This window comes from Myxine glutinosa, chromosome 11 (genome assembly GCF_964187855.1).
Source record: "Myxine glutinosa chromosome 11, kmMyxGlut1.1, whole genome shotgun sequence".
Taxonomy (NCBI): domain Eukaryota; kingdom Metazoa; phylum Chordata; class Myxini; order Myxiniformes; family Myxinidae; genus Myxine; species Myxine glutinosa.
This window is the reverse complement of record NC_136271.1, coordinates 106529992-106544422: the sequence shown is the minus strand read 5'-3', so window position 1 is coordinate 106544422 and position 14431 is coordinate 106529992. Positions and strand designations below refer to the sequence as shown.

The following is a 14431-nucleotide window of genomic DNA, read 5'->3' as shown; positions in this document are numbered from 1 at the left end:
CGCAACACCTCCCTTTGTGTACGAGGCAACGGGGTTTCCATGATGGCCGTGACCCGGCTCGCGTTGAGCTCACGTCTCCCATGCGAAATCGCGTGTCCCAAGTTTGTAACTATCTCCCGCACAAATTGCAATTTCTCCCGGCCTACCTTGTGGCCTTTCTCGGCTAGCGCATTTAACAGCGCTAGTGAATCCGTCTCGCAGGCTGCTTTGGATGGAGAGCAGATTAATAAGTCGTCGATGTACTGCAACAGCACCGAGCCGCCTTCCAACTGGACATCCGCGAGATCGCGGTGCAGCGCCCGTGAAAACAAGGTGGGGCTATCTGCGAAACCCTGCGGAAGCACTGTCCAGGTGAATTGTCTCCCCCTAAAGGTGAAAGCGAAGAGGTACTGGGACTCTGGAGCTATTGGCACTGAAAAGAAGGCGGAACACAAGTCTATGACTGTAAAATGTGTAGCCTCTGGCGGAATGGAAGTCATCAGAACTTCTGCATTTGGTACAACCGGATGAATACCCTGAATTATTTTGTTAATCTCCCGCAAATCCTGCACAAATCGCCACTTTCCTGTCATTGGTTTTGGCACTGGGAAAACGGGGGTGTTACATGGGCTGTTGGTTTCGATTATTATTCCCTGCCGCACGAGCGATTCTATCACCGGAAAAATGCCTGCGTCGGCCTCGTGCCGAAGTGGGTACTGCCGAATGTGTGGTAAAGGTAACCCCTCTTTAATTGGAATCACCAACGGGGGTGCATCCCTAATGCGCCCTACTTCATTCTCGTGTTGCGCCCATAGTGACGGGGTGACGGTGTCGAGCAACCCATCGGAGTCCCCTGGGGTCGTGGGGACCGCTCTAACCATGTGTGCCGCTTTGGGTGGTAGTTCCACCATCTCAAATCTAACTCGTCTGTCCTGAGGTGCCAAATTAATTATGAACCCTTCATTGTTGTCCAACACATGGACCGTTCGGTGTTCAACATTGTATCGACGCCTTACTGGCGTTTTCCGCAGTCGGTCCATCATCCATCCAATGCTCTCGGGTGGCCATCCTCTGGCGGTACTAAGGGTAACATGCGCTACCATCCCCTCGGGGTACTTAGCCTTCGATCTCTGGCGCGGCGACAAGGTTACCGTAATCCCAATTCCCTCTCGGCCAATCCATATGTGTGATAATTGAAGATCAGAGGTTTCCCCTAAGGCTGCCGCAACCATGTCTAAATAATAATCATCGCTCCCAGTCGCGTCATAACATGCGGTGCAGTGCGGCGGGTTGTATTTCAATTTTGTGGCTATGTGGTGTTCTTCTAGCCAATCGCGAATTTCTTGCGTCTGCGCGCCAATCGTGTCGATCACATGGGTCCATGTTGCTAGAGCCCCTTCCTCCAATCGCCACCAATACATGGTGGGGCTGGCTCGCTGCAATGCCATCATTAACAAATCGCGGTTCGATTCTCCGACGTCGACGTATACACCTTCTTTGGTGCACGCAATGTTACAACCTAATCGACACAGCAAATCCCGTCCTAGTAAATTAGTTGGGGCAGTAGTGGTCATGAGAAATGCATGCTTAGCTTCTAGCGGTCCGAGCATTACTCGGGCCTCTTTTGATACGGGGAGAGCTTCTAATTTTCCCGAAACGCCCTGGATTTGGACGCTCTTGTGTGTGGGTTTCAAAGTAGGTAGTTGTCCCTTATTGATACAACTGCGAGTCGCACCAGTATCCACTAAGAATTCTAGTGGTTGTCCATTTACATCTAACGTCAAGGTCGGTTCCTCATCTGGGGTCATCGTTATCAATGGACATTCCTTTGGCGGCCCGCATTCGTCCCGTCAATAGGCGTTTCCATATGACGGCCCTTGCTGTCCCTGGGGCCCTCGCGGTCCCCTTGGACAATTTGGACAATCCCGTCTCCAGTGGCCCATTTGTCCACATTCAAAGCATGCCCCTCTCCCTGGGGGTCCCTGTCCTGGACCCCCCTGTTGGTTTTGTTGGTTTGGCCTTCGCCCCCCTTTGTAGGGAGGTGGGCGCCCTTGCCCTCCCCTCGGCATTTGTTGGCCTGGGGCACAAGGCCCGTATGGCATGCCCGAATTGGGGGTAACCCATGGGGTGGGGCCCATATTGGAGGGTCCCCATTGCGGTGCCCATCCTGGCATGGGTGTTTGTGGTGGCCAATAGGCCGGCGGGGGACCTAGCACAGAACATGGTGGAGCGGCCCATTGGGGTTGTTGGGGTTGTTGGGGTTGTCCCCACGTCTGATTCCTTGGCCCACTAGGCCCTTGTGGTCCCCGGGGTACTTGCATCACAGCTGCCTGCAGTGCCGGACCGAGTGTCTCGTCATCACTTGACCCACTCTCACTGTCACTTCCCATTATTTCTGCCCCCTTTTGTTTCTTCTTCTTGCTCCCCATTGTTCTTGTTGCTTGTTGCTGGGCCAATTTTTCCCTTACCAACATCTGCAACATTTCGTCCTTAATTTCCTTCTTTTCCTCCGAGGAGGAGCCCGGACATTGTTCGAGTTTTGTACATAATTCATTGGTCCCCATTCCTTTCCAACCGAAAAGGACGGCATGCTCTTGTTTTTTTAATGCGGGCCGAAGCCCTTCTACTAGGTAATTGTTCACCAGGGGAGCGGGTAGGTCCTCGACTTGGATTAATCCTAACCCGCCCCATCGAGCTATTGCTTTTTCTATTCTCTCTCGGTAATCGCCGATTGATTCTCCTGCCTTTTGCTTTATGTTGCCAATTTTTCCCCAATCTGGTCCTCCAGGTGGCGCGAGCGCATTGCCAATGTTGGTCAGGAGATGATTTTTCAAAATGACCCAATCGTTTCCGGCCATGGGTGGCACCCGAGCCATGGGGTCGTCTATTGGCCATAGTGAAAGGGTTTTAGCCTTTGCCCATACCTTTGGTGGCAATATGGATGCTCCCAAATGACAAATATCTCTCCAATCCGGGGCATCCTCTGTAATCCAGTGACGGAGCAATATTACTATATCCAAAGGTTGGTCGATCAACATTTCCTGAACCCTCTTTTGCATGGCCGTTAAATCAGATTCCTTCCACGGCACTCGTTCCCTTACTGCCACGCCGTTTGCATCTATTCCCACGCATCGCATGGGGAACACTCCCTTTGTTTCTATCGCACGTTGCACTGGTGCCTGATACTCCACTAGTGAAGGGTATACTTTCTGACCTGGACCTATCGGGGGTGGAAACCCCGGGGTGTCTGTGCCGCTATCTCCATCGTCCTCGACCTGAGGGGCTGATGGTTGTGGGGTCTGTTGAACTCTAGGGGGTCTCCCATTTGTTTCCCCTATAGCGCCCTGGTGTCGGGTACGTGCCTTAGATCCTGGGACTGGACCATGGGGGGAATAGGAAACAGGGATTTCATCTTCCTCATCCTGTTCCTTCTCATCGGAATTAATCCGGGCTACCATTAGCCTCTGGCTTGTCTGCGCTGCGAGCGCCTTCATCTGTTTATCCTGCTTCTTTCGACCCTGTTTGCGCTCATCCTGGTATTTGCCCAACTCTCCTCGCAAACTCGCTTGTCTGGAGGCTGCCTGTCTCTTCAAGGCCTCCACCTTCCACCAACTATAGACCTTCCATGAATCAGGTGGGAGTCTCTTCTTCTTCTTCTCTAGGGCATCTAAAGCCCCATATAGCACATCCAACCTGTCTATTGCAAATGACCCTTCCTCTGGCCAAGGCGTACTCAAACCCTTGGTCAATACAGCCCATGCCTTGCCCGGTTGCAAAGCAGCATACCCATATTCTCTTTTCATGTAAAACGCTGGAGTGTTCTTCAAAGGCTCTCCCTCCTTTCCTACCTTATTACCCATTCTTCCTACCTTCTTGGGTTAATCCCTCCTGGTAGTCCTAAGATCGGGTCGCCCCCTGATCTCTAGCCTTAAACGCAGTTCTCACGCCGGAGTAACTTAACACCTATTATCTATCACCCACATATGGGTCTACCTGCTTCCCACGCCGGGAGCTTACCTGAGGGGTATCCCTCCTTATCTCGGGCGCCCTGTATAATCGATTCGTTACCCACTGCTGCTCTGGTTAAACGAAATATAGTTCGGAATACAAGCCAGGTAGTACAGCCGACAGAGGTCCACACATCCAAAGTAAGGCAGGAGGCTTTCAATTTCGATGTGCAAAAATGCTTACCCAAATTAGATGCCGGCAGGGCCTCCTTCCCGACCTGGAACGTGAGGAACCACCTCGTCTGCACACCTGGATGATCCCACTTCTGACACCAGGTTTGTGGGTCGAAGACCTCAAGGGAAGGAAGAAGAACAAGGATCAGAGCAACAATGTTTAATAAAATCGATTACAAACACACAGTGTGGAGCAAGGCTCAAGAATGCACCGCCTGACACGCAGCGGGCAATTTCAAGACACTCGCTGCAAAATCAGTAAAAAGGCATTTCATATATAGCAAAAATATCAGACAAGAGTCTGCGCTAAAGACAAAGCAAACTGGGCCGTAAAGACCCACCTACCATCGTCCCTTCCTGCAGAAGGCCAAACTTAGACAGAAAAGATGTAAGCATAGGATAGGGTGACCCTTTTTGGCCCTTTATCTAAACACATCAGACCCGAGCGCAGGCCGAAGGAAATGCTCTCATAATATCTTCAATGGTTTTCACGACACTAAGCATAATAGTAGATTAATGATTGAATACACATGCTGAATACATAACAATCAAAGGATATGTAATGTCTATATTTCTTTTCCAAGGTTGGTTACGTCCTTGATTTAGGAGACACACTGGAAACTACAAAGATATATAATTAATTATTCCCTTTGTGAAGAAGGCGTTTGGCAACATGTTTTCCCTGTACGTGGGTTGTGAGCATTTTATCTTCTGTCTGGCACATACATTCAAGGACTTGTTTTTCCTGTATCCTGCACCTCGAGCCTCGAAACCACATTTTGTCCACCCGCCTCTGCCTGCAGCTGAGTTCAAATCAGTTTTCAGAAGCACGATATATAATTTCAGATGTTATGATCAATTGAGTCATGGGGTTTAAACCCTAATGGCTAACATATGTGTGTGACATTTCGACATATTGAGTTATATGCTGCACATTCATTTTTACAAAATGGTTACTGGCAAGTCATCAGATCCAGAAATGGTGTGAATTTAGTTATTTCACATAATATGTGACCCCTCACTCCTCTCCACCTGACACTCTCCTGTCTCCACCTGACACTCTCCTGTCTCCACCTGACACTCTCCTCTCTCCACCTAGCACTCCTCTCCTCTCCAAACCCTCACATCCCTCTCCTTTCCAATCCCTCACCTCTCCAATCCCTCACACTCCTCTCCTCTGCAATCCTTCACACGCCTCTCCAATCGCGCCTCACACTCCTCTCCAATCGCGCCTCACACTCCTCTCCAATCGCGCCTCACACTCCTCTCCAATCGTGCCTCACACTCCTCTCCAATCGTGCCTCACACTCCCCTCCAATCACTCCTCTCCAATCGTGCCTCACACTCCTCTCCAATCACGCCTCACACTCCTCTCCAATCGTGCCTCACACTCCTCTCCAATCGCGCCTCACACTCCTCTCCAATCGCGCCTCACTCGCCTCTCCAATCGGCTTTCCCCGTCTCGTTTCTCTCCTTTTTCTCCCGTCTCGTTCTTTTTCTTGCTCCAAATCGGCCCGTCGGAATCGGAAATCGGCCCGTCTCGCCCGTCGGAATCGGAAATCGGCCCGTCTTGCTTTTGTGCTTGTGCGTAAATAAATTGTGTTCATGACACCATTTCTGGTGTTGGGCTAGCGGCTAGGGTGCCGGCTTAGGATCCTGGGTTCGAATCTCGGTCGATCGCCGAATTAATGCCAGGGGGGTTGACTCAGCCTGTCATCCTTCCGAGGTCGGCTAATTGAGTACCAGTTCACTGGTAATTCCCTGTTTGTCGTTGAAGGCGGCAAAAAGGGTTGGCGTCAGGAAGGGCATCCGGCCGTAAAACATTGCTTCAAAAAGGGGACAAAAAAACAACAACTACCACGGTCCCCGAAAAGGCCAACCCCCGCTTTGCGGGGAAAAATGGCCTCTAAACGGTGGTTTTTACACCATTTCTGGATCTGATGACTTGCCAGTAACCATTTTGTAAAAATGAATGTGCAGCATCTAACTCAATATGTCGAAATGTCACACACATCCATGCCCGTGGGATTCCCACGGGTGACCCCGCAAGTTTGCATTTGGACTCGTTCGCCCGTCTCATTCGTTTTCTTGCTGCATCCTGTTCAAGTCTGCGTTCTTCATCGATCGTCTCATTCATTTTGGAAATAGAAGTTTCCACGCAGCGCATGAATTGTCACGATCCTCAAGAGGAATTTGTCTCGTAATCATCAAATGATAAATGGCAAGTAAATTATATTGTGGAAAATTAAAGATTTCAAATATACCTATTTAAAGTGTATTCGCACATAACTAATTTTAAAAAACGAAGAAATATCTCTCGGTAATTTCCTGAAACATATCTTACTTCCGGCTAATAATGTTGAATTAAATAAAAACGAAGAAATATATGTCGGCATCATTGTTGACGTTTTTGTGACGACTGTCATCAAACGAAAAAGTAATATATTTTAACGGAAAAGCAAAAGCGAATTTTTAATATATATCGACACGTTGCCGTCGGTGTCATGTTGGGCGGTGTATGATACACCATGACGCGATTTTTAAAAATATATCTCTGCATTTTCCCGCGTGTGTGGAATGTTCTCAATTATTGCTGACACCGAGTCCAAAACCATCGATAAAAATGAAATCATATGGTGAGTTAGATTGGAGATAAAGGCGTGAGAGAGACTCAATGGCCTTGAAGTTGAAGTTACAGGCGTTTGAGAATTCATTTCGTTCTATAAACGGCAACTTTCATTGGATTTCCTTCCCGTTTTTTTTCAACCGAGTCGAAAACTATGTTAGCGACTGTGAAAAATGAAATGATATATCGAATTTTTAATATGTATCGACACGTTGCCGTTGGTGTCATGTTAGGCGGTGTATGATACACCAACACCATGACGCGATTTTAAAAAATATATCTGCATTTTCCCGCGTGTGTGGAATGTTCTCAATTATTGCTGACACCGACTCTAAAACCATCGATAAAAATGAAATCATATGGTGAGTTAGATTGGAGATAAAGGCGTGAGAGAGACTCAATGGCCTTGAAGTTACAGGCATTTGAGAATCATTTCGTTCTATAAACGGCAACTTTCATCGGATTTTCTTCTCGTTTTTTTTCAACCGAGTCTAAAACTATGTTAGCGACTGTGAAAAATGAAATGATATATCGAATTTAAAATAGATATCGACACATTGCCGTCGGTGTCATGTTGGGCGGTGTATGATACACCATGACGCGATTTTAAAAAATATATCTCTGCATTTTCCCGCGTGTGTGGAATGTTTGTGGAAAATTAAAGATTTCAAATAAACCTATTTAAAGTGTATGCGCACATAACTAATAAAAAAAACGAAGAAATATCTCTCGGTAATTTCCTGAAACATATTTTACTTCCGGCTAATATGTTGAATGAAATAAAAACGAAGAAATATATGTCGGCATCATTGTTGACGTTTTTGTGACGACTATCATCAAACGAAATAGTAATATATCATAACGGAAAAGCAAAAGCGAATTTTTAATATATATCGACACATTGCCGGCGGTGTCATGTTGGGCGGTGTATGATACACCATGACGCGATTTTAAAAAATATATCTCTGCATTTTCCCGCGTGTGTGGATTGTTCTCAATTATTGCTGACACCGAGTCTAAAAGTAAAACCATCGATAAAAATGAAATCATATGGTGAGTTAGATTGGAGATAAAGGCGTGAGAGAGACTCAATGGCCTTGAAGTTACAGGCCTTTGAGAATTCATTTCGTTCTATAAACGGCAACTTTCATCGGATTTTCTTCCCGTTTTTTTTCAACCGAGTCTAAAACTATGTTAGCGACTGTGAAAAATGAAATGATTTATCGAATTTGATTTGAAATAAAACTGGGGGAGAGCAAGACACCACGGGCACGGGCCTACAAAACAGGACTCAAAGCTATGCGAGTTAATAAAATGGTGGATATTTGTTTATAGCCACTCCCAGAATGGGTGGAGCTATGGGTGGAGCTACTCTGCAAACCGAGTAAGCCACACCCCGGACAGACACCCAACAGATAGACAGACAGACAGACAGAATCATCTACGGCTATTATAATATAGATATCATGAAACATTTACATTTTGTAGTCCATTGTATAATTTAAATAAACATAAATGGAAATTTTGCATGTGGAAAAAGTAAGTACACCCCTACATTTATCACTACTTCAAATACCTAAAATTAGAATCAGGTGCCACAGCTCAGGTGCAAATGATTAGAACATCGTTAGAGAGGATCTTGGAGGAACCTGTCTTATTTAAACCTCAGGCATTTAGTTTGGTTTGCTCTTTGTTGTTGAAGTGTGCGGCGTCACCATGCCTAGATCAAAAGAGCTCTCTGAGGCCTTCAGAAAGAGGATTATAGATGCCTACGAGTCTGGGAAGGGATTTAAAAAGATCTCCAAACAATTTGAAATCAATCATTCGACTGTCTGGAAGATCATCTACAAGTGGAGAAGATGCCAAACAACTGCCAACTTGTTCAGGCCAGGCCGCCCCAGCAAGTTCAGCCCGAGAGCAGACCGCGAGATGCTGAAAGAAGTCTCTAAGAACCCCAGAATGTCATCACGGGACCTACAGGTAGCTCTTGCCACTGTTGATATCAAAGTGCACGAGTCTACCATTAGAAAGAGGCTGCACAAATTTGATCTACATGGGAGGTGTGCCAGGAGGAAACCTTTGCTGCCCAGAAAGAACATCAGGGCAAGACTAAAGTTTGCCAATGAACACCTCGGCAAAGACCAGCACTTCTGGAACAATGTGCTCTGGACAGATTAGTCAAAGGTAGAGCTATTTGGCCACAGTACCAGAAGACATGTTTGGCGAAAACCAAAAACAGCATTTGACCACACGAACCTAATATCAACTGGTGGTGGAAATATTATGGTTTGGGGGCCTGGGCAGCTCACCATCATAGAATCCACTGTGAATTCTTCATTGTACCAGAGGGTGCTTGAGGATAATGTGAGGCCATTTGTCAGAAAGTTGAAGCTCAACCGAAGGTGGACCTTGCAACATGACAATGACCCTAAACATACCAGTAAATCCACCAAGGAATGGCTGAAAAGAAAGAAATGGAGGGTTCTGGAATGGCCATGTCAAAGCCTGGATCTAAATCCCATCGAGATGTTGTGGGGGGATTTGAAACGAGCTGTGCATGCAAGAAACCCCTCAAACATCTCACAGCTGAAAGAATTCTGCATGGAGGAGTGGGCAAAAATTTCTCCCAGTCGATGTCAGAGACTGGTAGACAGTTATTAGAAACGCCTACTTGAGATTGTTTCTGCCAAAGGGGGCAATACCACCTATTAGAGCCAAGGGTGTACTTACTTTTTCCACATGTGAAATTTCCATTTATGTTTATTTAAATTATACAATGGACTACAAAATGTAAATGTTTCATGATATTTGTTATATTATATCACCTTTATCTAACAATATTGTTGAAATGAAGATCAAATAGGTGTATGTTGAAATATGTTGAAAAAGTCAAAACTTTACATGGGGTGCACTTACTTTTTCACGTGACTGTATATGTATATATTGTTACGGTCCGCGGATTAGGATGTTATTTTACCGAGCGGAGGTATAACCGCGGCCGAACAGTTGTTCCCCGACTAAACCCGATTCACCCAAACGTTGGCCGTATCGCGCCACAGATACTCAATCTGGAAAACTCTAAAGCAACCGAATGCAAAGAGGAAGAAGAAGACGTACAGAAGAGTAACGGGATTTATTATTTACACACACAAGCAAAAAGGAGCAGTCACGATTATGTACAGGGACATGAGATGCAGGTGACACAGTGCAAATTATTAGCTTATCTAACAGGCTTACTTAATACCCAGGACAGAACAAACGAAGACACAGACTCACGCGGGGAATGATGATAGGAATTGGCTGGAAGGAGAGGAAAGTCCACTGGGTCCGGCAGCACGATTCGCACGTTCTGCAGCCGCCGTTCCTTCGCGGCCCTGCTCCGAACTGCCGTCCTGGCCCCTAAGCGGCTGGCGAGCGTTATTGCCGCTGCTGCTGTAGACGCTGCCGCTGGCGCGCAAGGTGACGAATATCAGGCTTTGTGCTTCCCTGGATGATCTTCTGCTTTTGGAACCTCACAACTCAGCCCTGCTCTGACGACCCAGCTCTTTCCTTTCCACCTCACCACGCAGCTCAGCTCAGCCTTTCAGCTCCTCTCTTGGACTCATCTGCTTGTCTCATCTCTCTTGTCTCCTTTGGGAACGCCCCGCAGCGGGTTATATAGGCCCCGCCCCTCAACCTTTTCGAACCTCCCCCAAACGTTCTCTCTCCGCCCGCTCAAGCCAAACCCCTTGTTCATGGTTGGTCGAGTGGGGCTGGCTCACTCCTCCCCTCTCTGACGAGGTGGGGGCCTGCCTTTCTTCCCCAACCCTGCCTCGTGGCCAATGGTGGTTGAAGAAAGCCGCCCAAAATGCAGTTGGCCATTGAAATGAAATGAAAGGGGGTCTACTCTTATTTCACTTGGTGCAATGGAGTATTTCAATTAATGGGAGACACAGCCTTACCCTAAAACACATAATAAGATATAAGCTACTGAACAAGGGTTTTATCGTGTCCTGCAATGTGGTGTTTATGGAATAACTACCGAGACGCCCTTTGACCTTTACACTACGGAGGTATTTACAAGGAATCATGACATTTACAAAGGGTGATCTTTACAACAATTTACACTACAACAACAAAAAAAAAAAACCATTCTCATATCTACAACAATATATATATTGTTATGAATTTGGTAATGCAACATCTAGAGCTAGGTAGATCTGAATAGGTAGGTATTCGGCTGTCGTGACAGGGACTCTACATGTAATAAGTTATTGATGTTTAGGCGGTTGTCGGGGTAAGATGTATGAGTGTGGATCTACCTGGAGATTCGAGTGTTAAATAGTGAGGGGTTAAAGGTAACGCCCCTGTGAGTATCACCTAGTAATCAAACCTTTGTCCTTTATGGCACTGCAAACCACATAAACATTAGTTAGGTCCTTAGCGCAACATTAAATAATCCCCTTTCCCTGACAAGGACTTCGTATTAAATTGACAGGAAACCAGGCCAAAAACACCGCCACGGCTGGCCGCCACCGTGTACACCTCCCAAGGCCTACAAACCGGGCCGGCACGTGTTATGCCAGGACCGCAGGGTCGCGTAACGGGGGAGATGTTAGGAGTCGCATGCCGTAGAGGGCGTGACCGGCGAGCTGGGACCATATGATTGGCTGAGGAGTGCGCGAATGTGACGTGATCGGGGAGAGATATATGCGACGGTCGGACGCCATTTTGAAGAGTTCGCGAGTTGAGAGGAGTTGAGTTGCGATCTGATCTCGAGTCGTCCCAGTTCGTTGAACAGTTGAGTAGAGCGTCCCAGTTCGGTACCGGAGTGGCAGTTGAGAGAAGTGAGAGCTCGTGGCAGTTGACGGTTCGTGCCATTTTCTACAGTTCGTGACCACAGCTCGTTGCAGTTGGCAGTTGGCACTCGGCACTCAGCAGTTGGCAGTTGGCACTCGGCACTCAGCAGTTGGCAGTTGGCACTTGGTTTTTGGTTGCTTCGTGCAGCCCTGCGTTGGACCGACGAGGCCTGGTGGCGCTTGGAGGCGGAGGCAGAGGGCCGTGGAACTTGGAGCGAGGTGTGCGATCGGGCCGAAAGGAGCGGTGTTGGACGGCAGCCACAAAGACGACAAAGACAGATAAGCCCGGATCCGCGTACACTGCACACGACGTGACTTGTTATTTTCGTATTAATCTCCCTCGTTTTGTGTCTGATATCAGTCGTGTGGGGACGTCCCGATTTAGTTATTAGTATTACCGGCGCGTGCTTTTTCACTGGCTTTACTTTTAATAATAAATCCTTATATTATTTTCTGTACATATTTGAACGCAGTTTCCTGGGTGTTTCATTTTAATAGATAAGGCTGCGGAGCCTTCGCTGCGTCCCGCCATTTCGCGCGTTGGTGTTGAACGTGAGTCCGCCATTGAGTGTTCGCCTCGGGAGTTAAAGTCTCGCAAATCGGTCATCCGTACTCTGTGGTGTTAATCACGGTTACGCGACAAGTGGTGTCAGGAGTGTAGGATTCGAATCCGTCGGACAAATTTTTTTGTCCGCGGCGAGACATCGACACGGTCGGGCGTACATTGCGTCCGACGTTCGAACGCAAAATTTGGATAGGCGAGGCGGAGAAATTTAATAATCAATTGGGCATACGGAGCGCGATATCGCGTCTTCGTCAAATTTAAATTGTGTTTTTGGAATTAAAATAAATACGCGCGCGGGAAACAATCTTCCGGAAAGCGGATGTCGGAAATTGACGAGATGGAAGTACGCAGCGAGGCCTCCGTCAGCGTCGGGAGTGAGCCGGAAATGGGGGATAAGGAGGATAGCGTTGGAACTTTCCCCGCCGCTGGGACGGCCCCGATAGATCTCCAGACCATAGTAAATTTAATAAATGCTCAGAGGGCCGATAGTGAGCGATTGGGAAAGCAAATGGGAGAAATGAAAAGTGGGATGGAAAATAAAATGGAGTCCCAAGGGAAGGAATGTAGGGAAGGAATGAAGGGAATGAGTGATCGATTGGAGGAACAAATTGAAGGGATGGAAAATAAAATGGAGTCCCAGGGGAAGGAATGGAGGAATGAAATAAAGGAAAGGAATGAACAATTGGAAGGAAAAATTGGGGAAATGGCACAGCAGCTGGGGGAACGAATTGATGGCATAGAAGGGAGAGTGCAAAACCAAATTACGGACAGACTGGGGAAATTTGAGGGTAAAGTAGAAACTCAAATGGGGGAGATGGAAAAAGCCATAGGGGTGGAAATTGAATTGAAACGGGAAGAATTAATGTCAAAAATAGAGGAGGGCGTGACGCAGGCTGTCCAAATGGGGGAAAAGTTGGAGGGTCAGATTGGTGCCACAAATGCTCGAATTGATAAAGCAAATGGGGACCTGGAAGGCTATCGGGGCCGGGTGGATGCCAGAATGCTACAGCAGAGTGAGGAATGGGGACTGCTCAACCGACAGGGGGGCAAATTGGCCGAGGAGGTGAGGGGGTTGGAAACCCGCATAAAAGAGCAGGAGCAAGGGTTAATTGAGAAAGGCCTGTGGGGGCCACTAATGGATAATGAAAGGGTGAGTGATTTTATGCAGGAGCGACTGGAGATCTGGGACAATACCATCAAGAAGGAGGTTGGTCGGGTTCAAGAGAGCCTGAAGGAAGAGGTGAGTAGGTCGGTTAAACATTTTCAGGACCAGATTAAGGGGACCCAGGAGACCCTCACCACGAGCCACATTTGGACACCAGAGGCTCCGAAACGGAATACCCAGTTGGGGGGGTGTTTTGGCCCCGGACTAGATTTGGACAGAGAGGAATCGGGGAATAGAGTCTCTGGAAAAACAATCCCCCTCGTACATTTTGACGGATCAGGGAGCCTCGAGGCTTTCCTGACACAATTTGAGTGCGTGTCTCAGCTCAATGGTTGGGGAGAGCGGGAGCGCATGGGGAATCTGGTGGCGACACTGCGTGGGTCAGCCGCCGACGTGTTGAACGTAGTCCCAGAGGGAATATTGACCAGCAAGGCCATTTGTGAGGCCTTGAATAACAGGTACGGGACAGGCGCAAGGTGCGACCTGGTCAGGGCACAGCTGCTGCATCGCAGGCAAAAGCCTAATGAGACGTTGCAGGAGCTGGCCCAGGATATATACCAGTCTGTGAGGATAGCATACAGGGACCTACCAGTACAGGCGTGGGACAAGCTGGCGATAGAAAAATTTATGGCGGCTCTCCCTGATCCTGAGGTCCGGACGTTGGTGGAGTTACAGGACCCACCCACGGTGCACCGGGCACTGACCTTTTTGAGAAGGTCGAACCGCGCATCGGAGAGGGCACCTGTGACGGTACGGCAGACCGAGGTGCGGGATCGGGAAAAGCCAGAGGATGACATCGGGCGAATGTTAAGGGGGATCAGCCGCCAGCTGACAAATTTGATGGGGGGACAATTTGCAGGGAGCGAGTCACGACAGGGTGGTCCAGGTTGGTCATCGGGACGGCCTGATTTTTATCGGGCTGGGCCGGGAGAAAGGGGGGCTCCGCCTGGCTACCAGAGGGGTCCGTTCTTGGGGACTTGTTTTAGATGTGGGAGAAGAGGGCACAGTCAGAGGAATTGTCGGCAACCATATGGGCCCCCACCTCCTGACAGGCTTCGCAGTCCAGAAAGGAGGGGG

At 48.1% G+C, this 14431-nt stretch overlaps 1 protein-coding gene across 1 annotated transcript in view; it reads right to left on the bottom strand.

Annotated features, from left to right (window-relative positions):
• Positions 1–10151, bottom strand: part of LOC144894327 (uncharacterized) — a 78718-nt gene extending 68567 nt beyond the window's left edge. The window contains exon 1 of the mRNA XM_078786983.1: positions 10063–10151. The gene's annotated coding sequence lies outside the window, so the exon portion shown is untranslated. The remainder of the gene's footprint in view (positions 1–10062) is intronic.
• Between the last annotated feature and the right edge of the window lie 4280 nt (positions 10152–14431).